The sequence below is a fragment of the Zootermopsis nevadensis genome, unplaced genomic scaffold (genome assembly GCF_977971745.1).
Source record: "Zootermopsis nevadensis isolate Lab colony 2312 unplaced genomic scaffold, Znev_1.0 Znev_ptg000031l, whole genome shotgun sequence".
Lineage (NCBI taxonomy): Eukaryota > Metazoa > Arthropoda > Insecta > Blattodea > Termopsidae > Zootermopsis > Zootermopsis nevadensis.
The window spans coordinates 5,099,915-5,117,862 of NW_028259163.1; the positions used below are offsets into that span (position 1 = coordinate 5,099,915).

The window sequence follows — 17,948 nt, forward strand, 5'->3', positions numbered from 1 at the left end:
AATTCTGCTTGGATGTCTCTAATATTCGGCTGGACGGAAGTCTCTGTACGAAACAAAAAAATAAACAAATGAAAATCGTTTGCCACAGTCCCAATCGATCACAATCTCGACCTTTGGCTACCCGGAGCCCATAGATTTCCTCTCATACCCGCCTGTGTATTGTTTGTGCCGAGAAAGGCTTTAAATCTCTCGGGCAGAATATTTTAAATATGGTGTTGAAAAGAACGACGAACGAACAACCCTTAGTAAAAAAAGGGCTGCAGATAAAAATCTTATTTCTTTTAAACCAAAAGGGTGACAGAATGCTTCCCTGTACCATCGAACAGGCAACAATTTTTTTTATTTTTATTTTTGGGTGCATTTTGAACGAGATTCATCAAGGACCTTGAATTTCTCTTAATAATCCTTTCTAGTTGAGATAAGATGAGATACAAATAACAGTGAAATAAAATGTTACAGGGGTTAAAAGTGTCCACTTCTGTACTTTAGAAAATTTTGGTCAAAGAATTTGAAAGATGTTATCATAAGGGGAATGTAAAATTAAGTGTGTCATTATGTTTATGAACTGCGTGTTTAGGAACATAAATTTTGTGTTGTAAATTTTATTTCACAAAGGGATTGTCATTCGAATTGAAAGGTGAAATAAGTTTTGTTGAAAATACAGCTGTAACTCACGTTTATAGCGCGTGATTTCGGGGCGCGTATTAAAATATGACTAATAAATTACACAAAATTCAGCCGTCTTTTGTGAGAAGCTTGTAACTGGTGTTGAAAATATTAATTACACGTATTCAGAACAGCGAAATTCGATTTGTCATTATGAAACATTTCCATACGTTAAACCCATAATATAACCTGACACAGTATGTAATATTTTATATCAAATTTATTAACTTATTTCCTTGATTTTAAGACGCAATATTTAAAATTTCAAAATTTCTAAAATTTGATTGTGATTTACATTTGACGTCTCAGAATCGACATAACTCTTTTCATCAAAACGTTCTACTAAATCAAGGTCGTGTCTTACAATCGATAGCGTATTATCGAGGAAATACGTTTATATATTATATTATTACCACTGAATTGAATTAAATTTTCAATTACTGAAGATGGAGAAACAATGATCAGGGAATCTAAATTTAAATTGTTGTGGTCGTGGATTTTATTTTCAATACTGATATCACTTCCATAAATGTAAGAAATTAGCTGAACCTCAATTTTTTTATCATTTTAACACCTTTTCTGGCGTGTCAGTTGCTGGGTAGAAAGGCCGATGGCTTTGAATGCTGATAGGGGTTTTGAGATCTAACCGTTGATTTATAGCTTTAAAGAAGCCCTACATAATAATACCATTACACTTCACGATACATTAAAGCAAGAGCACCATTAAGTCATTACAAACACTAATAAAATATTCTCTGGCTATCAGACGTCAAATCCTTATGACAGGGACAAAGCTGGACACTGAAACGTCGATTTTTATTGAAGTGACAAGGCAGACAGCTTCAGAATAATTTACTGTCAGTCGCTGTAAAAGTATTATATCATAAATTACAAGCACGTTCATATTTTCATAAATATTCAGTAAGTAACTAGGTCTTGTTAATCAATGTTTAATTTACCTTAATTAAAAGGTATCGAAAATTCTATATCAGGAATTAATAGACCTGGTTGCTGTCTAATCTTCTAAGCATATGGTTACAGGCGTGAAGGAGAAACATATTTAGATCGCTAATTGACTTCACTGTGTCCACCAACCAACTTAACCTAACGTAACCCAACCCAACCCAACCTAACCTAACCTAACCCAACCTAACCTAACGTAACCCAACCTAACCTAACCTATCGAAGAATAAAGATTCCTAAAGAAAATTTGAAAAATTAACTAAACAAGATAAAGACGACTTGGACATAATAAAAGGAAAATGGATGACATAACGGATGAGACCAAAATGATGTACCAATGGCCAGACCATGTGTATGATTGAGACGAAATTCTAACCACAGATGTCAACAATTCAGGAGCTGGGGTTTGTCATGAAAGGAGAGCCTGTTGAAACCCTAAAATTAATCAGAAATAACAGATTCTTTGTAAATAACCTGTTACTTACTAATTTTCTTAACCTGAGAGACACGAGTTCTCGTCTAAGACCTGTCAAATTTGTGGTAGACAAAGGAACTATAGGACAGGTTTCTTTCCGAGTCGTTCGATTTTCCACTGTTAATTCATTCCCTCCGCTGCTCCATATTCACGCATGAATCACCTGAGGGATAAACAGTAGGCCCTTTAAAAGCAGCAGAAGTCGAACCTCACGACAATATTAAAAAGTATCTTTGGACCAACTCACGGAGAAGAAGCTACTTCATGTGTCGACCAGTCAAACAACACGTCCTGACGTAAGAAAGAACTCATTTCGATTTACAATTTCGCATTTGAAATTTATTAGAACTAATTCTGATATCTTTCTCATAACTCACCTTTTTCGAAGTATTAACCTTTCATCTGGTTAATTAGGAATGTATCGAAAAATACATTTTCTCATCGTCGAAATACGACAAAGAAAAATTTAAAATTATCTCTAACAACTCGCTTATAGCCTTCAGGGGTACTACGCCTCGTAGTATAGTAAAGTTTGACCCAAGTTTCAGAAGAGCTTACTGCCTCCATCATCAGGACGATGATGATGGAGGCAGTAAACACCTCTGAAACGTCGATCAACATCTACCGGGCTATACTGATCACTATCCCAGAAGAGTGACATCTTTATATTCGAAGTGTTTAGAACATGAATTCTAACGTAACTGACATGGCCTTTAATGATCTACGTCGTAATTATGTCATTTCGTAGAGTTTGGTGTTCGTTACTACGTCTTACAGAAAGAACGTAATATTTATCACAACATCAGTCTAAATTCATTAATAGAATCTACTGAAATAACGAATAATTTATATGCACTCTGCTATTTTACGATGAATTATAAAACAAAAGCTAAACCCTGTTAGATCAGTAAACAATTATTTTATTCATAAGTGGATGTGAAGCCAATCTTTCTTTTGAAGGTATTCTATTTGGACTTCGAAATACTAATTAAATACGCAAATCACTTCTAGACTTCTTCATGCTGAAGCAATGTATGGTTCACATTATCAATTCCATCAACATCATTCTACAAGGGATAAATAAAAGAAAAATCTAATTTTTCTCACTTTAATTTAATATTGTACCATTTTTTTTAAGTTTATAACAAGTCAACGGACACGTTTATTTCATTCTAAAAAGAGTAAAGTGAAAATAAATTATTAAATGTATAATATCAAATGAAAAAATAATTAGGATTTGAGGTTCGTACCAGCGTTTCAAGAGTTCCTTACTGTCTCATCGTCCCGATGATGGAGGCAGCAAGTACCTCTGAAACCTAAGCCTGGGTTCAACAGCAGCTTTTAATCTCAATCTCAGAAACAAATAGAAACTGAATTAACGAGTATTCTGCTTTATTTCTCTTACTTCCAGGTCCTTTATTTAGTTTCCTTGTCTTCAACTCTCTAAGGCATTTAGACTATTTTTCATCTCAATAAGTTCACCAACACATGAATAATTCTCGTAATGGCGTTCCTTAACTCCTAAATACATTCGAAAATTCAGGCTTTACGATTTAAACTTATATTTAAGCATACTGGAAATAATTTCGAAGTTATAAAAACCTGATAAAACATTATTAGTAAATAGCAATTTACTCAAACAATTAAAAAAAAATTTAATTGGCACACAGCCGTTAAACCAATTAATGCATAAACTCCAAAAAACAGTAGTTGGAAGAAAGTTGTTTAAACAGCCAAAACATTACGATAACTAATCTGTTAAAGAATGCGAAGTCATTACGAATAATCAGAGACATTTTTATAGACGCTGGCTGGAAATACTAAACTTCAAGAACATAAAATGTGGCGCCTTTATTGTGGTCCAACCTACCTTAATCTAAACCCTATCCCAATTTTTTACGAGTTCCATTCGTTTCCCTTTCGTCATCTCGTGCTACAGATAAAATAAAACATTCCTCCTGTATTTCTCATCCCAATTATCATTATCCTCTTCCCTCAGTATAGAATCAGGTGCATCGCTTTGCGTGTGAAGCAAGTGTTAATTCAGCTTATTTACAGGTTCCAAATGCACTTTACACAAATCATTTTTATTGTCTTCCAATTGTAGCCCCAGCTAATTACTTCCTCGAGTCATAAAACAAACTTCTTTTTAATGTTTCGAAATTAAAGTCATGTTTCTCTCAGGCAACGCGAGTGCAAATAGTTAAACAGGTAAATTCAGTGCACACGAAAATGAAAATTACTATACAGGGTGAGTCAGAAGTTTGTTTAATTGAAACTCTTTGCTGGAAGTTGGATTCGCTTTGATATAAAGTCAATTCATTGAAACTTAATTTTGGCTATTATTTAGAAAATGAAACATTTGCGACCCCTTGTTCATAGGAACATTATTTCTTATTTCTGATCCTGGAACACGAACACGAAGTTTGTAAACATACTTCTGAATCACCCTGTATAAATATATATATATACTTACAGGTGGATAGAAAGAATATTTTACACTGAATATAAAATTATATATTAATACATAAGAATTGTTTTTACTAGTACTAACATCTAAATATAATATTTTATACTTAAAGGACGGAAAATTCAATTTAACATAAAACAAAGGTATATTGTAATTTAGATGCATGATAGATTTTGCAGCGTCTAATGAGAGGAAGACAGTGAATAATGAATTTGAAAAGATGTGGAAGGAAGCGGTCGTGAGTTAATTCAGGGTTCTATCCTGGTATTTACCTCGAGGGACTGAAAGAAACTACGAAACCCTCACGAGAGCCTGCCTCCAGGGAGTCATTCGAACCCGGAACCTCCTAGATACGAAACAGGAGTGCTAACCACTTAACCACAATGTTCGTGATGTGTATATATTAACAGAATTACTAAGTACTCACTGTCTTAAGTGTTAAAGTATTTCGTTTAACATTTTAGAACTGAATAGTAGAACCAAATAAAAATATTTATGGGGAGAATAAGTAAAATTTTGTTAGAAGGTTCCCAGACTTTGCTCGCTCGTCTTACAGATAAAGGTAGAACGAATTTAAAGACTTTGTGGCAGAAAGAAGTATAAATCCGTTCTTCACGATCGTATATGAAGCATTATATTTATATAAATATTTAAAATTTTATTCCTGTATCAAAGAAAAGAACGCGATTCCGTAACAAAAAACAACAGATAAAATACAATATTAATATTAAAATTAATACTTCCATTACTGGCCAATGACATGCGGTGTTTTTATCGCATTTGATATCTTAGATTACACAAGATGTCAACTAGTTTTTTCACAAATTCTAAACGCGTGTACTCAGCACAGTTTTCTGCGTGCAAGAAGAAAAATATACATGCAAACTTTTCATATCAGAATCGCAAAAGACATAATTCCTAAAATAACAGAAAGGCGGGTTTAGAAAACAAATGAATTACGAAGCAGACATGTTGCGAAAGTTGGTAACACAAAGGAACCGCTGTTTATAAATACATTATCATATCTTTTGGTCAAAGCATATACTCTATATTATTATTAAAATATTTAATACTACTTTATCTTAAAATATTCGTGCTCTAAAATAAATATATTATTTAAAGTCCCAAATATAAGCTCAATTCAGACTTGTAGTCGTGGGTCCTTTATAGTGGTTAATTTGGATGAGCTTCATAACATAAACTCCTGGCTATACCAAAAATTTCAGTTATTTTACTTTGTGCTAGTGACCAGTTATAAGAAAGCTAGTAGACTACTTACTTCAAACTTCTTAAGAAACCCGCTGATTCTTCAAAATCCATTTTCTTCTTCCTGCAAAGAATGAAATAAATAAATTTGAAGTTACTATAATATGTAGCAAATATTTTGTATAAAATACTTTATTGTTGTGCGTTTATTTAATGAACCACTTCACAGCAATTACGTAACTACAGACCTACATCACATTGAAAAGTTGAAAGTTGAAATAAAAGTTTTCCAGAGTGAAATTATGATAAATTTTATCTTCGTATGAACTACGGTTTTTATTGGCCAAAATTAAATCTACATAACTTGCATTGAGAATAGATATCGAACACGAAATTTAATATAATCTTTCTCAGTAATTTAAGAAATATAATATTTTCCAAAGGCAAATTGGTAGGCATGATGTTGGTACTTCCTAAAATGCTCATTTTAAAGAGGCTGTTTTAAATAAAGAAATGCAGAAATAAGCCTTGGATCAGAAATGAAATTAAAATCTTTGTATATCGTATAATAAATTTAAATGAATTTGAATTAAATATCTTAAACGTGCAGAAATTTGTTATTGAAGTTATCTATAAATGTAACAAGTAATTACTTTAAAGATAAGTCGTATTATATAGTGAATTTAAATTAAATTAGGCTACTTTGAGAAATTATAATCGAAGTTATTAATAAAGGTAATATTAAGATACCGCCACAGTTAAAATTTTTATGTTAGGTCAATAAATAATAAATATATTAAGTATAAAAATAAGATTGGACAAATACACCCTTGTAGATGACAATAAATAGTAATTTTAGTAAATAGTATCTAATTAAAATTAAATTATCGAACAATCGATTTACAATTGTAAATCGATTATTCGATATGGAACAAAGAATGATATTTTAATTATCTTATTTTAAATACATTGTGATTTGACGGAATAACCAAATAATTTAATTTTAATTTAATAAATCACAATATGACGCAACTACACTATTTTATAAATAGTACCTATTTGCTGGTTAGATACAGTACTTAATGCAGGCACCAGCTGAACATCAGACAAGACTAATTGAAGTGCATTTTAGAAATTTAACTAAAAACTTTTTCCATGTGGGGTTCAGTTGCGAAATACCGTAATAAATTGCCGAGTTCACGATTTATATTCAAGTGAGAAGCGTAGAAAAGCCAAGGTGAGTGTGATACTGTTACACGCGTCACGTACTGAAGTGTGTTTCGCAGAACCACATGTCAGGCCACGTTTTATCTAGAAATTAAGCCATAATTTATTATCCTCTAAAGCCGACATGAAAATTAAATTGAACCTTAAAACTCTTTTAAACAGTGACCGATTTTATAATGAAGTCTTAAATTTTTTAAAACTTGTATTTGAATATAAAAATCCAGTCTGATTGGCTATTAGTATAAGACGCAAACGACTGGTTTGTTTAAAGTGTGGATCTGGTTTAGGTGATAAATAAAGTATTTACAAGTTTTAAAGTTGATAAAAGTTATTCAAAAAGAATCAAGGTTAAAGTAGATAAAAATACAAGCCTTCTTTAAATTAATTAAACAGAAGGATTTAGTAATAAGAGTTGTAAATTCAAAATCAAACTATTTTTATATTTACTTTGACTTCATAATAAGAGTAACAAATAAATATTATTACTTCAAGTTTATCTACAAAAAAGTGCGACTCTAAATGTTCAGAAGGCATAAACCAGACAGACCACGGTTAATCTCCTGCCAAATCTTTGGACGTATTTGGTATAAACATTGTCTCCCTTGAGGACACGTTCTCAATAAGGGAAATGATCTAGCTTCATTATCTGTTTTTTTATATTTTTTAAAGTTTTACATTTATATTATTGTTCCCTAGGTGGATTATTTGTTTTTATTCATATTTCATTTATTTTTCTTTTGGTATAATATTGTTTCTATTTTGGGTTTGTCTGTATTTGGCTGTTATATTTAATACTGTACATGTATATATTTAATTATTATGTTTGTGTAATATTTTTCATTTTTATTTCATTATTATTGTATGTATTATCAGTGTTTGCCTCTTATTGGCTTCTTGCTGTTGGCAAACACTTAAATAAATTAATTGAATAATCGAGAGTCGACTGTATATCACGATTAACGGAGCAGTACGTCACATTTGAAAATGTCACCAATACCTTCTGTTTAGACCTCGTCGAGTCAACGGCAATAGAAATTAATCTAATCCTTACAAAAATTCTACACAATTCAAATACATAGCCACGATGACAATTTCCGTTGCACCTGATTACTTCTGAACAAACTCAGGCTCCTTCTTCTTCACTTTCTTATCGTTCTGATTTCTTTTCCTCGGTCCTGTTTGATTGTGGATGGGGGAGTTTTGGTGGGGGGGGGTTATTTGGGACAAGCGACACAGCACGTGCCCGAAGTTTACTTACAAAATCTACTGTAAAGACAGTTCACAGACCTGAATTCAATCATCGGAATTATATCAGACAAATCTGAAACGCTTTGTGTTTATTAATTAATTAAGATTATAGCATTATTATTATTACTGTTTTTATTAATATTAATATTTTATTTTGTATGTTATCTATGTATTGTTTATAATTGAACTGATTTTAATTTAATTATTATATTACTTAGGAAATTTATTTATTTCATTTACTGTTAATAATTATGCAATAAATGAATTGAATTATTATTAATATGGTACATTTATATATTTAGTTACATTTGTTACTTTGCTTTTGTATTTGTAATGTTTACTTTTATTATTATTATAATTTATTCTGTATTGTTGTTAGTGCTTGGCTGTTATTGGCATTTTTGGCTTTTGTCAAGAACGTAAATAAATGAATTGAATTGGATTATGGATTATGACGTCGTATAATCTCGTAGGTGGTTACAAACGTTTTGAAGGAACACAACAAAACAATAGAGAAAAAACAGAATATTTCAAAAGTATTAACACACAGATGTTTCATATTGATAATTTTAATGTAATAAAAATAACTTTGCTATTTCTAAACTGAGGAACGTGTTACAATCGATGGCGTCTTAAAATCGATTAAATACGTTATTACTTAACTCTTCAATTTCCAAACACTGTAGTGTAACAAGTATTCTCTCGTTGTTAATAGCTTTGGCAGCAGTTACAAGAGATAACAATAACAAGAGAGATAAAGAAAACAGAAAATTTATACGGAGAAACAAGGCAGACAGTCAGAATGGAGGTTATGTATATTTGCAGCTGCTGTCCTCTTGCATGTATTAATGGAATTTCCTTGAAGAGTACAGTAAATAGAATTAAAATTACAACTCTTTAACATATTACCATGCAAATTTTTTGGCAGAACAGTAGCATTAAAATTCTCATTTGATGTCCAGCGACAAGAAATTGTAAATTTTTTAAAAAAAAAATTGCAGCTAAATAATTTTCAAATGTAGAACACGTTCAGGTCGGCAATTATAACGTACTAAAAGTAGTATTAAGACAAAAACACTTTTTGTACGAAAGTGCGTTCAATACAATTATGGCGTAATACAAATGTCGCATATTTTTACATATTTTATCTACGAATCAACACAGGTAACTTACTTGAATGGATTTCCAATGAAATATTCTATTTTAAGTGTTCATAAAATGTTCTCGGGACAATTTAAATTTCCAAAACATCGATTTAGCTTAACAAATATCACCATATTAAATCAAAAACCAGAAGTTGCACGCTCAGTCTTGTGTTTCAATACAAATGGTTAATAACACACTACAGGGCGCAAAATCCCACTTACAGTATTTTTTTATTTGAATATAATTATTCTTTCCTATCAGAAGACGCCTAGGTTCGAACTGAGCTATATAAACAAACGAAGAGCTCTGTTCCGAATTACTAAGACTATAACGTAACTATATTCCGTTCTTGCTCTGACAGAATCACCATATTTTGGCAGCCCGCCTTGCACCTGCACCTGCCATAGAGGCAGACAGACGGACCCAACTTGATGGCCTTTTTTTATTATTCTTCTTCTTCACTAAAGGCGCAACAAGTGTTTACAAATGACCACTTGCAAGGCAGGCGGCCAGCAAGAATTATAATACCTCCTAATTAACCAAGAAGCCGCAAGTACTAGTATTGTCAACAGTGGCCGCTAGAGATCACTGTCTCTTCATAATCGAAAAAAAAAATAGTGATATTTCAGATTATGACGTTGGCTGCCTTCTGAGTTGATTCGTCATGTAGTCTGATAGACGTCTGTCGATGTTTCAGAGGTGCTGTCTCCATTATCTAATAATTCATCGCCCTGAAGATGGAAGCAGCATTTTTTAAGTCCGACAGACTGAGAGAAAAGCAAATTCGAGTTCGTAATATATACGGTACTCAGAGACAAACCTTACGATTCGCTTACGTCACTAGCTTCCCTGTAGAAAGCAATACAAACGTTTATACTACATAAACCAAATACATTAACCACAAAGGACCTGAGAAATAATGTTTGTTGCATGGACAGTATATGTTTCCTTATCTGCTACCCCTCCCAACCCTGAGACATCTATGATTTCTACTTGTAACGAATATCGCGCGAGCAGTTTTACCCTGACTGCTGTACCTAGCATGCTAGTGCGCAGAAAGACAGTTTAGCTCTTCTGCGCATCATCACGCTGGATTCTATTGCACACAAATTGGACCATATGAATCGTGCTTCACGCAATGAGTGTTTCAAATCCAGAAGCTAGCAACATCTCTGGAACCCATTACAAGAGTTGATAAGACAGGAAGAATGAAAGAATTGTAGTGGCCACAAAGGAGAAGTGAGAATAAATACCAAGTTTAGTCAAACACAAAAGAATAGAAGTGAGGAACCGAAATTACTCGGTGTATTAAAGGAAACGAACGACGTAAAAGAGGAAATAATGGGATGTCTCAAGGTCTCATCGTTGCTTTGTAGAAAGAAAGAAAAAGAAAAACATTCCGCGTAGAAAATGATGATGACGATGACAATGATGTGGGCGGCTCAGAAATTAGTCACTTCCCGCGCGATCTCATGTCACGATATTCTGCGTTACAGTGTTCAGATCCAGGAGAATAGACACACTAATTTTGGGATATTTCTCTTTTATTTATAGTTTATAGTTTTGATGCGTCATGTTTGTGTTTAAAATTCACATATATATTTATTATTCAAGTTATATACACATTGTAACATCGAGATAACGATGAATGGCGCAGAATATCAATTTTAAATTTTAAATTTTAACATCAATAATTTAAAAGTTTGTGTATATGACTTGAATAATAAATATATATGTGAATTCTCTTTTATTATTTTAAAATAAAAATAAAGCAAAATTTATTTGCTTAAACTTCATTTCCAGAAACGTGTGACAATTTTTTTTTCGGACAGAGCACGAATAATTAATCTCGATTGCCGAATTTTGGACTCTGTCTATCGTCTGACGCTTGTCTAATGCACTAAAAACCCTGCCCCAAAACCATACGTAGTCACCATACACAATCTTATCCCCCATGAGACTGACATACACATAATCATCGCAGTTCAAATACGTCAGTCCCTTTGAAACCGTAGCTCATCTAAATAATAATTAAGAATTCAAGTCCTTACCGCAAAGAAAACACAACATATCACCATTACAAAGACCAATTCCTTAACTATAATCGCTTTTCACACCGAGAATCATAAAAGACCCCCCCCCCCCAAAAGTACAAAATAAAGAAAAATTATTATTACCGCAGCTGGTACATACAGTTAACAGTAAGGTAAATAAAGTAAATCTGTCCCATTACACACCACGTAAGCGCTTGGGGGGAGAGACAGTATAGCTTCTACTCATTTTCGACCTCAGCACTAAATGGGATAAGTAAAAATCCTCTGCCCCCGTCGGGGATCGAACCCCAGTCTTCCTGTCCTATTCTGTATAAAGTTAGAACAACGAAGGGATTTGAAAAAAAAAAAAAGAATTGCGAATTATGATAAGAAAGAAAGTGGAATTGTGGAAGACAACGAAGAGGCCATGGCTGGTTTCCACGCACTATAAGGTACTAGTGATGCCAGTTAATTCCTTATTAGTGACGCGAGCCACGGGAAAGGCGAAACATTTCATCAGGGGTTGACACCGCGGGGCCACAGACGCCTGCGTCACTTCTAACACTGAGATCCCAGAATTCCTAACGTCGCTGTCAAGTGGTTAGCACACTTGCCTTGAATTTGGGAGCTCCCGGGTTCAAACTTCGGCCCCGGAGTCCGGTTAACCTGACTGAGGTGTTTCGTGTTTTTCCTCAGTCCCTCCAGGCAAATTCCGAAACAGTATCTTGAATTAGGCCACTATCGCTTCCTTCCACATCTCTTCCAGTTCATTATTGACTGTTATCCCCTGGTTCGAGGCTATATAGTTTGAGTTAGTGTCGTTAAATAAACTAAAATAAATAAATAAATAAATCTAGCAGGCACATAGAAATAGTTCAGCAAAGAACGTAGAGCATTTGTTAAATATACCACACTGTTGTTGAAATAAAAAGAAAATTAAACATTTAAAACTATTTGTGAATGCTACCAAAATTCTAATTTTGCGAGATCTCATTTAAAGTTTATATAATTTCTCTGGTGATCAACAAACCGAAGAATAGTTACCCACAGCTTCATCACCGCGTTGACAAAATCCCACAATCGGGCTCCATCTTAAGCCAGTTGAATAACTCTACAACTTCACGAACTTTAAGTCCTGGCTATCTCACGGAAATGAACAGGGCTTCTCGGTTTTAATACCACGTGAACATGCAACCCTGAAGGTGGAGACGACGAAAATTTCATAACCTATTTCTACTAAATCCATTTTAATATTATACTTTCATTTATATTTTATTCCTTCCCAAGTGTTCTCTTAAATTTCCGGACTAAAATTTTCTACGTATTTCTTATTTCCCCTCCTGCTTGCCACATAACCCTCCACCCCAACTAACGTTCTAATACTATTATGTTAAGATTAGGGCCTACAATACGTCATGACATTTTCATAATCCTTATGTTACTCACTCATTCTTGAGTCCGAATCGACTATTCTTCATTCGACTTTGTTCCCGAGATCCATTATTCCATATTGTCCATTCACATTCACGTCCATATAAAACAACCAAGAGTTTTATATCCCCATGTTATAAGCATAACATTACGGGCAAATTATTTACAACTACCAATTTATTTAATATTCTTCAATGTGTTGGGACAGGACGAGACAAAATTCACACATAAAAGATCATTGTATCTACTTTACATATTTCCTTCAAGCAAATCCATTTTCCTCTATTTGTGTAATATGATTCCTCAAACATTTTGCTCTGTGATCATAAAACAACGCTACGTACAGACTTGTTAGGTGGAAAATTCTTGCTGCAAATGCTAACGTTATTATGGGGTGAACCCCCAGTTCGCAAGTGTCCACTCTCCACCCCATAACACGTTCCAACACCTCACCCCCTCGCTTATAAAATAATAAATCCCTTCTGAATACCGGTGCCAGATCACATGTGCTCTCAAAACGGGATCTTTGCACAGACCGATAAGCAGTTGTGAATATAAAAGGGTGAGAGAGGAGCAAGGTAGCTGGTACAGAGGGTCGCATTTCGATAGATTTAATGCAACAGCGGAATAAATCACAAAATTAAGATATTTCAGTTGGTTACTATCACAGGACACGTGTCTCTTGTAGTGTTACGTTTTGGATCCGTAAAAGTGAAGGTAAATAAGCTCTGTCCCACACAGGACGGAAATAATCTTTATAAGGTATAGAATAACAATTAACAATGCCCGATAATAATTATAATAATAAACACGAGAATGAAATGTACGAGAATACATTTTAATCATAGTGAAATGAGAAAGGCATATAAGATATTGAATAGAGAATCTCAAAGAAAGAGTCTATTCGGAAGATCCATGTGTAGATGGGGCGATAATATAAATTCAAAACGTAGATAATTACGGTCTAAAGTCGGGTATTTCAACTCACTCAAAATATGGTCCAACAGTTAAATTTTGTAAACAGGGTAATAACCATTTAGGTCGAGCCGGGATAGCTCAGTCAGTATAGTGACTAGCTACGGGCTGGACGACCGGGGTTCGATCCCCGACGGGGGCAGAGGATTTTTCCTCTAGCCTCTGCATCCAGACCGGCTCTGGGGCCCACCCAGCCTCCTATCCAATGGGTACCGGGATCCTTTCCCGGGGGTAAAGCCGGCCGGGGCGTGATGCTGACCACTCACCCCATCTAGTGCCGAGGTCAAGGAAGAGAGGAGCTATACCTCCACTCCCCCCAAACGCCTACATGGCGTATAGTGGGACAAACTTTACTTTACTTAACCATTTAGGTCACTTAAACATATTTCTTTGCCTTTTGAGTAACTGAAATGTATCTTTCATTATATTTTGTAATAATTAAACAAGTATTAGTACTTTCTGTACAGAATTTTAGGGTTACTTTGGATAAATCAAATTATCTGGTGAGATACCAGTATCTTGTAGTGATTAATTTAAAGATGACAGAGTTCTGGTGTACTGCGCTTATGGGGATTGTAAGCATCTCTGAAACGTCGGCAAACTTTTATATGACACTACAAGGCGCTGTCATTTTCAATAAATTAACTCCATGCAGCAGACACCTACCCCCTAAGATGTCTTCGCGTACCCCCAGATATAATTTCTCTTTAACTTTGTACCCCCAAAGTTGTTGGTGTATAATTCAGGTTATACATAGCATACAATCTACATCTAAAATAAATTAAATAAATTACATTACTGATTATTCAGTGTTTATCATAAAATAATATATATTTTTTTTAAATTTCACGTACCCCCTAAGATGTCTTCGCGTACCCCCTAAGATGTCTTCGCGTACCCCCAGATATAATTTTTCTTGAACTTTGTACCCCCAAAGTTATTGGTGTATAATTCAAGTTATGAATAGTATATAATCTACATCTAAAATAAATTAAATAAATTACTTTACACATTATACAGTGTTTATCATAAAATAATATATTTTTTAAATTTCACGTACCCCCTAAGATGTCTTCGCGTACCCCCGGGGATACGCGTACCCCAGGTTGAACATCACTGATATAGACTATGAAGCGTGTTTAAATAAACAACTTAAGAACAGAAGCAGTTACAAAATTCTGGACCAGCTGAGAAATATCAATTAACGATAACCTACGCATTTGATGAACCATCAAAGCAAGACACAGCAACAGGCTGCAAAATTTCGTATCGGATCTAATGGTTACTTTAGAACCCTGTCACTTACGTCATTCTTGATCTAAATCTTAGCTCCGTGGCTCAAATGGCAGAGGGGTGAAGTGAAGGCAACCCGTCTAACAGAACAGGAGGTAGGTTTGGTTAGCACATGCCGACAGATGTTGAGAATCTTGGGCTGCTGTACAACTACCACCCCCCCCCCCTCTGCCTACCTTTTATACCTCTAACAACCATCAGTATTTTATATTTTACTTTTTGTCTGAATGGGGATTGTAAAGGTATGGAAGGGACCAGCTAAAAGTGAACCAGGCGGTTTGTCTGCCACGCTTATAGCCACGCGCCCCATTCCTCGCGCACGTCGTTGTACCCCCCCCCCCCGCCCCTCTCACCCAAACCCCAAAAAACCCGGCCCCACAATCGAGCCAAAAAAAACTGACACTTCCCTCATCCAAGGTCCTCATTCAAATACGTTCATCAGAGACCATCCTTTTCATACGAAAGCACATAACAATTATTTATCCTTGTCTTTGTATTTTGTCCTGAGCAGCGTTCTTAACTTGCGGACCGCGGGCCACGTCGGGCCAGAGACCACTTTTACGCAGTCTCGTGAAATTAATTATTAATTTCTTTCTACAAGCTTCTTTATTCATTGACACACAATGATTTTAATGATAACAAAATTATGGTTCACATCTCGTCTGCTGCTTGAAGTATGTGTAAAATGTTTGTTGTTAACTTTAAAACATTAACGCAAAAATTTTCGGGTAAAATTCGTGTTAGATACAAACCAAATTTAAAATACTACGCCACTCTACAGTAATCTACGTACTATTTAAATAAAATATATTTAAATAAGTATTATTAGTATGACGTTTGGTGTCTTCTGGGTTGCAGCACCGTGTATTCCAATAGAAGTTTCCCGACGTTTCAGAGCTACTTACCATCTTCATCAGGGGCCTGATTATGGAACCAACAATCATCTCCGAAACGTCGGTAAACTTCTACCAGGCTACACGGTACTGCAACCTAGAAGACAATTATAATAATTTGTCTAAATACTGTTAAAAATGTTAACTGAATATTTGTTTTTAAAAATAGTACCAGGAGTGACTACAGATTGCCACTACAAGACAAAATTCGAACCACCCTGTTTTTCAGTCTAATACTTATCTTCCTCACATGAAAAGTAAATCCTCAAACCCTTCGGTTCCAGTCGCTCGAAACCCACTATCTACTTCCTTATCACGAACAGTGGACCATTCTCCTCCCTCGACTGCACACAGCATGTACCTCAAAGCGTGTGCAAAATCTCAGTACGTTATGTGAATTTCAACTGCTTATTACTTGAACAACACGTTTCTGGTTTCCTGACAGAACTGATAAAACTCTCGCAGTTATAAATAATAATTCCAGGAGGTATCTTGGTAGACTTCTACTAAAATTTAAATTTCTCACGGCAGTGAGTCCTAAGATGTGGTAGAAGTTAGCAGAAGAGTCAAAGGTCCTTGCTGCCTCCATCATCAGGGCTCTTAAATCAGCAATTTTAATTAAATTTTGTTTTTTCTTCAGTATTTGTTGCGACTAGACAGCTCAGTGAATAAAATGATTGGCTAGACGCAGAATGATCTTGGTTCGATTTCCGACAAAGGCGAAAAAACTTGCAAGTCATTTCCCAGGCCACATAATCTCCCATGCATTGGTTATGAATTCTTTTATTTACGTTCCGACGGTTGTAGTAAACCTCACATAAGTTTCTGATAACGAGGTTAAGAAAGCCAAATTTAATCAAAATCTGTCCAGCAGTTCTCGAGTTGAATCATACACGCAGTAAGACATGACCAGCCTTATATGCGTTAATTTCTTATACATTTATGATATATCAGTATCATGACGTAAGAATCAAGCAGTGTCAACTATTTACTGGATACAAAAAACTTGTTTTCCTCTAGCCACACTCCAAATTCTAACAGCTGTGTGTACCTACCTCACTAAAACTGCATGACCTCCAAATGAAATTTGGTATTTGTTACTGGTTAAAATCAGACTGCAACTTCCTTTCTTAATAATAAATTCCGGACGTCATAGTTCATACTGTAATACGTGTGTCGACGTTATAACACACTTTCGTAGCCAGGAAACAAATAGATCGAATTAAAACAACAAATCATACGTGTTAGATGCGACCTTGAAAATAGAATTCCGTAAATCTAGTTACAAGTTTTTAATTTCGAATTGTAGTCGAGAAAACATGTAAAATAAAAATAAAATCCTGTATCATTTCTACCATAAACCACCATTTTCAATTCTAGGTGGCACCAATTCATAACGGTTGTGTCATAATTACTTTCAGATTTCTAATTGATAACGTCACACTGGACATTCATCCAAACCACCAATCGTAACTCCTATTAGCTAAGAACTGAAAAAAATAATTGTTACTTTTGTTTCTGACAGATTCTTGAACGTCGAAGAATATAAAACTAGGTTAAAAATGTCGTGGCATATTTAAAAATACTATAGAGCTCATACTCAAGCCTTGTGATACTTTCTTTAGGTTATGAATTTCGAGTCTTAGACGAAGTTTCTGTTTATTTCCACGTAAATCCTGTGGCATTTACTTCAAATATACCACAAACTTCACGCCTGATAAAATATAACATCACCATTTAATGCCCGGGTTAAGAATTCGTGGAGTTTAATCTTCATCCCCCCTTCGTCTAAGCAACTTCGTGTATTACCATTGCATTCGACACTATTTTATTTAGTTAAAACATTTTTATTATATAAACTATAGATTTAATTATAACAGATTATAAATCGTTACGGATTCATTGCAAAATGATTACGAACT

The 17,948-nt window shown here is 34.5% G+C and overlaps 1 long non-coding RNA gene across 6 annotated transcripts in view; it reads right to left on the reverse strand.

Moving 5' to 3' along the window:
* Positions 1-17,948, reverse strand: part of LOC147872023 (uncharacterized) — an 84,856-nt gene that overhangs the window by 14,653 nt on the left and 52,255 nt on the right. For 5 of the 6 annotated variants that reach the window (XR_015538068.1, XR_015538067.1, XR_015538071.1 and 2 more), the window contains one exon: positions 5,854-5,904. This is a non-coding gene — a long non-coding RNA (uncharacterized LOC147872023). The remainder of the gene's footprint in view (positions 1-5,853; positions 5,905-17,948) is intronic. The other variant, XR_015538070.1, reaches the window with a different exon arrangement.